The sequence below is a fragment of the Patiria miniata genome, unplaced genomic scaffold (genome assembly GCF_015706575.1).
Source record: "Patiria miniata isolate m_02_andy unplaced genomic scaffold, ASM1570657v1 HiC_scaffold_6, whole genome shotgun sequence".
Taxonomy (NCBI): Eukaryota; Metazoa; Echinodermata; class Asteroidea; order Valvatida; family Asterinidae; genus Patiria; species Patiria miniata.
The window spans coordinates 23,511,843-23,524,329 of record NW_024037073.1 but is presented as its reverse complement, the minus strand read 5'-3'; the positions used below and the strand labels follow the sequence as shown (position 1 = coordinate 23,524,329).

Sequence of the window (12,487 nt, the reverse complement as noted above, 5' to 3'; positions counted from 1 at the left end):
AAATCCAGTGTTAACCTTGTAACAATCACTGAGAAAATGCAATCATTTCCAAAAACCAGAGCGTGAATTTGGACACCAATATTTGTTAGACAAAATGAAACAATGTTAAAACAAATTATACTGTCACATGCAGTTCAAATTTCCTTTCGTAACTTTGACTGAACATACTTGTACATACTTTGAGCAGATCTATTGATATTAAAGAGGGCAATAACGTCTAAGTTTTGCAGTTACTAAATCGGACGCATGGCAAGTCTGTTCCAATAGATTTCTCGTCTACTTGTATTTTTCAAGTCCAGTTTAAGAGTACATGTTGCATCAATAAACCGCAGGCTGGTAGACATTTCTGAAAAAGCAGGTCAACAATGTCAATTCTGAGTACTGAAATAAAAAATATGTCTCTAAATCTTTGAACATGGATTTTTATCAGTGGGGAAATAACGGATAATTTGAACATAATTTTTCAATTTTCTTTTCATTATGAGGAGAAAAACATGTTTTGCATTTGAATGTTTTTGTTTTAGACAGTTACATACCCAGTTGAAAGGAAAGAAAGATACTTGAAGTGATATATGATAATATTTGACAAATAGTGCAGCTTAATGAGAAATGAAAGTAACTATTCAGCACTTGATTACAAGTACATGTTATTGAGGATATTTTAGAAGGATTTCTTAACAAAACATGATGAAGTTCTAAGAAAGGACTTTTGTTTTAGAGAAATCGTCTTTTGGGAAAATTTTATTAAAAATGTATTCTATTTTAATTCTGGCAAAATTGTTTAAATTGCTTTAAACTTACAGGATACTTGTCTGAGGCCAAAAAAATAAGTCTTCGGTTTCTGGTACGGAGCTTGCCCAAAAATTGGTGCAGCGACGCAGCATTTAAAAAAAAAAAAATTTTCTTCAAATGTCGGTGATGACTGCAAATGGTGACCGACTAAATTTAGTGCAAAATATATGTGAGCCTGCAGAGGCCACATAAAGCTTTTGCTCGATAGTAACCCCATCTAAAAACACATTAAACTTGTGTAGCAGCAGGATTCCAGTCAAACCAGTGAGTTGGGCGGTTTTGAGACATAATCTTACAATGAAAACACTTTTTAAGTTGGCTGTCGCGCATGGCTACAGTGACACGCGCGCATACCAGAAACTGGAGCCTTTTGGGGGGGGGGGGCCTAAAGTACTTGAGGCCCAATTCCAACACGATTTCTGGTCAGATATTCCATGCAACAGATAATCACATCAGAAATGTGGGAGAAATTGTGGTCACAAAAGATAACTTCTTTCCAATCAATAAACCGGTAATTTTTGCTCAAATCTTCATAAAAATGGATTTTTGAACACTGATTGAAACTCATCTTACATCGTAGGGAATTTCCGAGTCATTTGGAGGCAAGTCCTGATTTGGCCAAATTTCATAAGAAATGTTAGGTTGAACCCTTGCAATTTGTTATGAGTTTTGGTAAAAAAAAACCAAAACTACTTGAAACTAAAAGAGCGAACTGTGAAGAAAGTTTAAAACTGCACCTTGAAGAAATACCTTACAATACAATGGCATAATTATCTCTAAAAATTTGGTCTTAGGGCATACAATCACCCCCCCCCACTTGATCAACCTAGCCCCACCCCTTATTAATCTTGATTTCCCACACTAAATATTAAGCAATGCTTAGAATCAAGAATTGAAGGCAACATGTTGACGCATCTATGGCATGCATCGTTTTATGAAGCGTGGGTAGAAGCAGACGTCCCTGATATGCATGTGGTTTAGGATCCAGGTCAAGAATCGTCCAGTCCGAGACCGTAGCCTCCGTGAAGACAGGTAACGTACTTCCTCTGTGGAGGGAATAAATACAAGAAATATTCAGTACGCACAAATTTGGCTAAACTGGGGGCCATTAGATGGAACCAGGTTCAATCAAGGACCATAGTATACAAATATGGAATGCTTGGAGTGGTGTAGTAAACCTAGCCGCCTCAGGTTATCAATGGACATCTATTTCCCTGAGGGGAAGCAAAGGGAAAATTAAATGCTCCGTGGATCATCGACGGAGGCTAGTTTTACTTCACCACGAGATAAGGCATTCAATATTTGTTTCATAACACTTCACCCACAGATTCTGCTAGGTTTTTAATACCTTAAATTACATAAATCTGAACACAGTTAAAATTAACTTCTATTTCAATACAAAATTGGTGGGAACTCTTCCAAACCACCCCTTCACAAAATGCTTGAATCCAACTCTGTGGCGCGCTCTCTTGGAAACAATACGGCGCTACGCGCACGCCAGCATGCATATGCACACAAAAACCGCACCATGGGCATAGTACTTTGGTTGCTAGTGGTATAGTACTTTGGTTGCTATGGGTATAGTACTTTTGGCTGTGCTCTGAAAGATAGCAAAAATAGAAAGTACCATGTGACTCGCTCTCGGCCAATCAAGACACAGAATCTCTGGGTGAGGTATTGTAATTAATTATAGTTTGACAAACTCTGATGGAACGCACGCTAGTCGAAGATGGTTGGACTAGTCTAGTAGACTATTCAGGACCAGCCTACCGCGGCTGGTCGGGCCACGATTTATAGCTGGTTATCAATAGCAATTTGTCATAACATTGGGCAGAGGGGATCAACTACGATATCGAACAAAACGGCAGAAAAACAAAAATTGTGAGTACTAAATTCCACTTTCATGGCATAGTTTTTCTTTGTTAGTTTAGGATTCTATCACTACTGTCACCATTGTACAATAAAATAATAAACTACGCAATCACTATTTCAATATTAGGCTCTGCCCTTCACCGATGTATAAACACTGTTTACTCAGTGGGTCCCGTCCCCCTCCCCCCCCCCCCCCCAGCGAAAGTGAAAAAATCATTCGGGTGGGACTCGAACCCATGACCTCCTGCTTTCTCGTGCAGATGTCTTACCATTCAACCACCGAGCTTAACTCTTTCGCTACGGCGAGCCGCTGACAGCGGCACATACAAATTGTACAGGTCGCAGCGGTTCGGTTGCGTCACTATGAATAAACAGGGTGTCCCCATGACGTGGGCCATATCTACATAATTTATATCGTATAACCTCTGACCCTAGTTTGAGCCGCTGCCAGCGGCTCTCCGTCTGGCTGGGGTGCGCTGCAGGTTATTGTGAGCAGTTTGTTTACGGAGATACATTTAAAGATGGCGGCGCCCACATCGACGCTCCTCGGAATTTTCAGCTTTTAATTACGTCCAGTTGGGACAAAAAAGGTAAATTAAAATCCGTAGCGAAAGAGTTAAAAGCTATTATTTGTGTAAATAAAACAGAAACATCAAGTGTTGAACAAATCTTCAGCGAATGTGCGAGCACCATCTTCTCACGGCTGTTGACATGTCAATAGTTTGACTAGAGTTGTACCCACTTTAATTTCAGTGCGCATGTGCTATGTACGTCACCAACCAACCACTATTCAACCATTGGTCCTAGATCCAACTTGCCCCTAGTTCACTCAACACTCCTTTTACCACTAAAGTTGCCGAGATCTGCAAGCGCATCTCAATTTAGTCACATTGGAAAATGACTCAGACTCGGACTCGACCATGACTCCTCGAACTCGAGCTTGGTGACTTATGACTCGAGTCACGTAATTTCATCAAAAGAAAAAACCTAACGCAGGGATGGGAAAGGATCATTGAGGAATAATGTTTGGATGATAAAACATGGAGGGAAGGGATGGAGGAGGATTTTTGTAGGGATGGGAGTTAAAAGGAAAACACATTTTGGGTCTAAACAACATGTACACACAACATTATACACTGGGATTTACTGAAAAGACAGAATGGCTGATTAAAAATAATGTAAAAAAAATATGATTGGTTTGGTGAACAACTAAGAACAAGTGACTCGTGACTCGGACTCAAGGCTTGTAACTCGAGACTTGGACTTGGACTCGGGACTTGGACTCGACGTTGGACGGTGACTTGACTACAACACTGGTACTTGGTCACAGAGTCCACTGTACCTACCAGGTAATTCGGAGTTGACCACCCCAGGGTAGACAGGCAAAGGCCCCCAAGAGGTGACGACATGAAGCTAGTCCCTCAGCTCAGGATGGGTCTTCACCTGTAAGGCCAGGGTGTCGGAGTTGATGCCTGTACCGTCTGCTGTCTTATTAGGGATCATCTGGATGGACTTCAGGGAACCTGGGCGGGGAAAAAAAAATTACGAGATGGAAATTATCCTTTTTTATATTGGATTTTTGTTTGCCTTTGGCCGATATATTTAGCAAACACTGTACAGTTAGTGTTGTCCAGAAGGCTTAGGTGGGACTCAAACTAATGACCTCCTACACAAAGTTGGGTTAAGCACTGCTACATCAGACTCCAAACGGCCAGCTGGCCACAGCAAGCTCAGTGGTCGAGTGGTTAATGTGTCTGCACTAGGAAGCAGAAGGTTGGGGATTCGTGTCCAACCCGAAGAAAGCTTGTGTTTTTTTTCTAGCAAGCCCTCAGACAACACTCGAGTGTACAGTGTTTGTAAAATACTTCAGCGAAGGGCAACATAAAAATTACACATATAAAAAAGAAGATCAATAATTATATGGATGAAATTGAAAATCAATTGTACTAAAGTTGATTCCTACATGTACTTTCTGATTCACAATTTCAAATTTCACAATCATCCAAATAGAATTGAGATGCCGACCAATGCAAATGAGTCTTCACAGATGTTTGTCTTACCTGACTGGATTATTTAAAAAAGAAGAAGAAGAAACATTCATTTTGCACCTGTCAGTGCCACAAAACACCACCTGTATGCGCCCTCACGTGGGCAATACGTCATACGTTGGGAATTTTAGTAAACATGGGTTTTGTTTGAAAGATATAGCTTTCACTTCCAGCGATGTTATTTTGTCACTTTACATTAGTGTGCACGATTGTAGGATTTTATTGACGCTCATAACTGACAACATGTACAAGCAAAGGGAAGATGCTTAGTTCCTTGAGTGCTGTCATTGGCCATGACATTTACTTGGAAACACTGGGATTATGTAACCAAGAATTAAGCGTGACACAATGAAATAAGCCAGATGAATTTGACTGAAACAAACAATTTGGTTCAGATCTACAAGTATTTAATATAAAATTGCTGACTTGCGTTCTTTCAGCAAAACGAAAACAATTCACACACATTCCTATGTGATTTTTATTCTCAGTATTTTTTATTCTTATTGTTTTTTTGGTCTCAGTTAAACTTTAGGGAACAATTGATTATTTTGCATTCTCTTTCTCTCTATCTTGATTCCTCATGTTGCCATCGCCTCCACTGTTGGCCTGTGTGCTTCGCACAAACTTCAGAGATCCGAACCTTGGGTGTCCGATGTGCATTCTTGTTGAACACCCTTGACACCCCTCCCCCTCCCCCCCCCCCCACAAGTGGGATATGTACTTTCAGCCAACCAACCAGTAGCGAGGGCTTGAGGATCCGTCTGTCACATCATAGTCATCAAGATGACAACCTACGTCAAAGTACAGTCTCCAGCAGAGGAGAAAACCAGGAAGTGTTCCTTGGTTGATGGGCGTTTGCCCCTTCAAAGCCTGAAGGGGTGCTACGTGAATGCCACCGGGCTGATTCACAGAACTGACCAGGACAATGAACTACTTCTGCCGATTCTGAATTGAGCCATTCTCCCTCCAGAAGGAGGATGGGAAGTGGGAGGAGAGTACACACCGCTTACCAGAGTCCAGATCAAGACAGAACCGACCAATACCGGGTTCCCCTCAGAGGAGCTCCTGCGGGCGTTTGTGGCCTGCCACCTCAAGATGTGATGGCACAATAACGCAAACTCCCCACATTCGAGGGATGGGACGATGCAAAGTCCGTACCGGTAGATGACTTTGTAACAGCTTTGAATCATGCGTATGACGGTTATCACAATCCGGAGGACCAGCGTGGCCAGGTTTTGCTGGACTCACTCCGCCGAAGTCAGAAGGTAGTGGACAGTCCGCTCTTTACTGTCCTCTGGTAAGACTGCTGAAGAGGCACTCATGTATTTAAAGACCTCATATGGGGAGACCCTAACAAGTAACAAGTGGAGAGTTGCAGTGCCGGTGTTTGGAATGGAGATCATGCAGTAACCTCTGCTATGTACATCAGATTCGAACCAGCCAACCGATCCCGTTAGCTCCATGGTCGAGTGGTAAGACATCTGCACTAGAGAGCAGGAGGTCGTGGGTTCGAGTCCCACCCGAGTGATTTTTTCCAACTTTCACTCGGAAGGTAACACTGAGTACATACGTTGGTGAAGGGCAAAACCTAATTTGACTTACATCACCTCGGCGCAAAAATTCCATCTTATAAAACAAAATTTCCTCTTTTTCGCTGTTGTCTACATCTACCGGTATGTACCTTTGAACAAAGTCAAATTTGTACTTAAAGATGTTTTGAGTGAATGTTACTTTCCGTCGTCAGTAACATGACCAAATTGAAACCAACTACCAACTACCTGCTCCTCCGTCCAATCACATCCATATACTGTCATTATCCCCAAAGCCATTTTCAGGATGTATTCATCAAGTTTATTCCCACGTGACCGGTTGAACCAACTACAGGATGAGTCAAAAAGAAAGTGACAGAATTTGAAAAAAATGTTGGAAATATTTAGCTTGTTCCATTTCAATAAAATACTGGTAAAGTACATGTGTATCTTATTGACTTTTAACTGTGAAAATTTCACTTAAATTGCATACTCTATTTCCAATTCATGTCTATTTCTATAAAATGATCACAAAACTTAGCTGTCCACCACTTATCAATTACCATATTGCGAACTAATAATACATGTACCCATTGAGGACAATGAAAAATCCATCGTTTTCCCACTTCCATGAATGAAAAAGAACTTGCAAAGGAAAAGATACAAAAATCACCTTCGATATTTCGAAGAAAAAAAAACAGAGTGGACTTGTCTCGCATATTCAAAACACACAATCTGATAGTGAAAATTGTCTTGATTTCAATCATTAAACTCTCACTTGTATTTGAATGCTTGTGTGTAATCTGTAATTCTCACTTAGCTCATTTAGCTTTCAATATTATCGCATTCCTTGCACAGCTTCACAAATGGTTTCATTTTAGTAAAACATGCATAACTTCAGATGGCATGGATCAATGTTAGTAATTGTGTTTTTTCAGATGTCTGGAAAAACAGGCTCTTTTAAGACATAATTCTTCGGTGCATCTAATTTGATTGCTTAAAAATAAAAAAAAAATCTTGAGTGCTGGTCACTTTCTTAACTCACCCTGTATAAACACAATGTGAACATGCATCTCTCATACACACTAAACTTAATTGTCTTCATTTTCAATCATCCTCTTTTTTTTCTGTCTTTTCTTCTTGTGCGGTAGCCCTCACATTGAGTGGCATTGATGCCTTGTGAAGGGCCGACTTGCATGAAAAAACAATTACATACATATGCATGTTTAATCTGGAGCAAATTATTGAGTGGTCAGGCACAACCCGACCACTGTCTGGATTTGTTCTCAGAAATCTTCTTTCTCTCCTTTTTTTCCGGACAATACTTCTCCGCGGATTTTCTCCTAAACGGTATATGGTATGAACTTGTAACTTTTAATACATATCGACCCTCATCCGAAGTGGTGCATATTACTCTGACGTCATGATTACGTCATCAGGTGTCAAATTACAAGTGATTTTATCTGAAAAAGTGACCAATTACTTTCACCTATAACTCTTGAACTCAATAATCAATGATGGTGGTATTCTGTAATCAGATAGACCATTAACTGCTTAACATTTTTGTCATGTACGTAAACTTGGTTGACCTTTACTTCCGGGTCTACAAGAAGGTCAAAGTTAGGTGAATTCAAAATGAAGATGTTAGCCTGAAATCAAAACAAAGCACAATTTCTTCCAAACGGTTGACAGTACGATCACAAAACCTTGTGTGAACTTGTACCATGTTTCAAAGATGTTGTAAATTTTGGTATTTCATCATGACGTCATCAGATGTAAAATTACAAGCGATTTAAGGTAAATTTGGACAAAATAGTTTGCGTTATATCTTAAATAGAGTGTCGTGTTCGTTTTTTTCGTGAAGTTGTAGACTTTGCCGTGACAAACAGTTCTTGTCCCAGACACAAACCCGCTTGACCTTTACTTCCGGTGTAACCGGAAGTGCAATAAAAACCGAACATAACTCAAATGTGGAAGCATTTTACTACAGACAAATATATTTTGCAAGTGTTTAGTGAGAAATGCTAGACACAAAAACAGTGTGATGACATCATCATCCAAAAGGGCACCTCCTGGTGGCACATAAAAGAAGGAAAAGAACAAGAAACTTTCTGTTGCAATTCCACTTTGCTCAAGGTCTTACAATCCCTGTAAGTATAAATCTGGAGTGATCTTGAAATAGAGAAGAACATTCTTTGCTGCATCTGAATAAAAATGTAGCTCACGGAGCTCAATACTACATTGTGCAGGAACTATGGGTGATGGCTGCCAAAACAGCTCCACTCTATCAACTGGGTGGAATACTGACGTTGAAAAGCATCTTGAGAACTTTTACATGAGTGAAGAAAGAACTTCTCAAATAACATTGTTAAGTACTGAAATCATTGCACCAATCGGCCTCTGCTTAAACTTTGTCTTTTTCTTCACAGTCATTCGAGTGAAGTCCATGCGTACAATCATCAACATCTACTTATCCAATCTGGCTGTGGCTGACTCCCTCTACCTTATGACTCACTTCATATTTGCATTGTTTTCACCTATAGAGTCCAACTTATTGGTCAAACAGGCAACATTCAGTGTCAGATACATGTTCGTCACTACCTCTAATTTCTTTGTGGTTACCATAGCAGCTGAGAGATTCTCTGCAGTGCGCAATCCTATAACGTTCAAAGAAAAAGCCTCTAAATCTCGAGCAGCAAAGATATCAGCAGGACTCTGGGTGCCAACAATTATTGTTGGTGTGATTCTGATTTTCGTACCATTAACAGACGCTGTCTCCAATAAAGTCTACTTTGGGATTCTTTCCATTATCAACATTGTCTCTTTGATAGCAACTCTTGCTTTGTACATCTATGTAGTATTGAAAGTACGCAAGCAATCTGCCCTGTTGCCGAACCGTCCCAAGCAAGCAGGCAAGGTCCTCTGCATGGTTATCATCAACACTGCTGTTTTCTTCATTCTGAACTCACTGTACACTTCAGTTGCAATTATGACAATTCATGTACTTGTAGTGGCATCAAAGTATACTTCAAGTGCTCAGATTGTTGCCAATCTGGAACTTGGAGCGACAATATATTTTCTGAATTTATGCATTGAAATTTTGCAACTGACCAATAGCTCAATCAATTCCCTGGTCTACAGTGCCACAAACGCTGACTTTCGTGAAGCTGTAGTCGAGGCTTTCTTATTCCTGAAACTGTGCTGTCATTGCTGCCCAAGACGGAATCCCAGCCGACCATCGCAGCCAGGGAAGCAGATCGAGCTTCATGTGATTCCACAGCCAGAAAATGACCAAGAGCACCGTGCTGCCAGGCCAAGAAGCAGCAAGCCACCAAGCCAAGGGCATGCACAACACACAGCGAGTCAGCAGTCACTGGACAGCTGTCAAGAACAATGTTCCAGGCCAAGCAGCAGCAAGGCATCCATGCACAGTCTGCAGCATGTTCAAGTGCATGTTGAAGTACATGCAGAACCAGCAACCAGCGCTTGCAATTTCTCATGAGGAACAATGACTGCAAGCCATCCATGCAAGGGGAACAGTGTGTACATCCAGAACCAGCAGAGAGCCAGCAGTCACTTGCAAGTACTCAGGAACAATGTCCTGGGCTGACTGGCACTGAGCCATCAGCACAAGGGCAGTAGTATGCACATCCAGAACCAGAAGGGAGACACTCTTGGAAATTTGTCAAGAGCAATGTTCTCTGGTAACTGATGAGTACAAGCCATCTATAAGGGCAGCAGTGTGTAGAGTCAGTGCTGCTTTTGAACTTGCTGTGTTCAAAGTGTGGAGCAGATTTAAGGCCGTTTCATACATCTTCTTCATTGGAATTCCAAGTAGATTTGAAATTGAGAAATATTAACAGCAAATAATATGCTAGAGTTGAAATGAGTTTTAATTTAGCAGATTGCCAATACACGTATGCAACAATGACATCAGTAATGTGCAGGACCAGAGCACATTGCTGTCAGGGAACAGCTGGAACTCATTCAATGTATGTATTCAAGTGGTGTTGAACTACATGTACTTACAAATGATCTTCTTGGCAAATGAATTACACTTTCCATATCTGTTCCTTGTTACTTGATGACATTTTTGTAAATGAACAAGTTTGCTACTCTTTATTTGTGAAAATGCACATCTATTGGCACTAACATATGGATAACCCTGACATTTGTCCCACCTTAAGTACTTGTTCAAGTGCCTTGGAAACAGATTCGGAGGTTTAATTTTAGGAAATGCACCTCTGTATTCCAAGTCTTTGGATGTTTCAGGCTTTTTCATATTTTTAGGATGGTGCCAAGGTGCATATTCATGAGAATTACAGTGACGTCATGTGCTGCAACTTCAGTTTCACTGATGTTTGAGGACAAAAAAATTACAAAATGGTTTTGGCCGAGGTTGATGTGACTGTTTTCTTCATTTAGCACATGGCAGGCAGTCAATGGGGTACTTCAATGTGCAAACTGCTATGTGTACATGTACAATGCAGAGAAATTTAGGTTCATAAATTACACAGAAAATCCCAAAGCTGTAAATTGAAAGTGTTAGGACATTGTAAAAAGAGCACTTGAAAAAAAGGAAATAAATAAGTACATGTAGTTGTTACTTTGATAAATACAGGAGGCTTATACATTGTATATGGTAATATTTTAGTGAAATTCATTTCGCGGCCCTTTAATTTCTTTATGCTATAAAAAAGAAGAAGTGCAAACTGTATGTTAATTTAGGCGCGGATCCAGGGGTGGTCCGAGGGTCCACAAAAAAAGAAGAAAAAAAGGACAAAAAGAGGGGGAGAAGAGCGAGAAGAAGGGAAGGAGGAGAGCAACCTCCTTACAAATAGTACAAATTACACTTTCACGGAGTCCAAAACATTTCCTTGTTTTAAAATGAGTTCTTCAACGTCATCATATAATTTTCATAAAGACTTTATTCGAGAAACAATGTAAAACCCCCCCAAAAATTAAACACCCCTGAAGGCATACATGGATCCGTCCATAAAACATTTTTCTTTCACGAAAAAGGTTTTTGACATTACTACACATCGCTGAAAATACCAACCTGATAAGTTTGGTACTTAAAAGGGATCTGTTTGTTCTTTGGACAAAAATCAGCAGTTATAGCGTAAAGGCAAAGTTTAACACTCTAGACATGCTCTGGCAAGTTAGACAGAACACGCTGTGAGTTGCTTTCTCAAGTGCAAGCGAGGAATTTTTTTATTGGAGTTTGCCTGTGGCGGCCGCAGACCGGCGCCTGTCTGTGCCGGGTTGGGATAGGAATACACCAATTCCTGATGTCTATTTCTCAACGTCATCAATATACAATTATTTACTGTATTTTTTTACATAACAAAATGACGAAAACACCTTCACAATGTATCGTACTAAATGGGAATTGCAATCATGGGGCCAAAGGCCCAATGACTATTATCTGTTCTATAAGAGACCAGTCACATGTGTACAAACTATGATGAGTGTTTTATACAATTGTCTTGCTGTGCCGCCGATCTGCCGATGGTTTATTTACAAATACATGTACCTGTACATGTATTAACTAGGCCCTATTCTTGAAATTGAAACTGGACTGAATTAAAACCAAGAACATTGCTGTAAAATGTTTGGGCAATTACATTACGCATGCATGAGATTAGTCACGAGATAAATCTGAGCTGTGAATTTACAATGTGCATGGAGGCCTAATTGCTCCTCTGTTTTAATTGGATTAAATTACACTAATTTTAAACTTGAATTCAATGTACATGTTCAAGCGGTTTGTTCTTATTGATAAACTGAACATTTCAACTTGAAACAAAACGTTAGAAAGCATCCTTGTAACAGTTTCACAAACGAAGTCTATAAAATTCCTTTTTAATGCACAAAAATATGCAGACGAAAATACATGGTTATCAAGTGAAGAACAGAAGAAACTAAAAAGGTTTGTAATAGTAAGAGTTTATTTTAAACCAATGAAAAATCCATATGATCTTAAAACGTTTTGCTCAAATAAGTCGGGGTAAGAGGGGCTAGGAATCGCCTCAGATTGCAATACAGATCATCTATAATCCACAATTTCCCGCGCTCGCATAGTTCTCGGAGAACATGTTCCAACGATGTGCCCCCTGTCTAAAATAATCCTGGACCCCGCCTGATTATCATTATGGAGGGTTGAATGTTAAGGGAGCAAACTCACCGCAAATCCAAAATGTCTTGGGAGGTTTTGGATCTCAATCTTGAAGATCTCTGAGGTGA

The 12,487-nt window shown here is 40.1% G+C and overlaps 1 long non-coding RNA gene across 1 annotated transcript; it reads right to left on the bottom strand.

Annotated features, from left to right (window-relative positions):
• Positions 1–1,163: 1,163 nt before the first annotated feature.
• LOC119743486 lies at positions 1,164–12,487 on the bottom strand. Its single transcript, XR_005273036.1, has 3 exons — positions 12,429–12,487; positions 4,011–4,187; positions 1,164–1,838 (listed from the first exon to the last, which is right to left on the bottom strand). It is a non-coding gene; the product is annotated as an uncharacterized LOC119743486 (long non-coding RNA).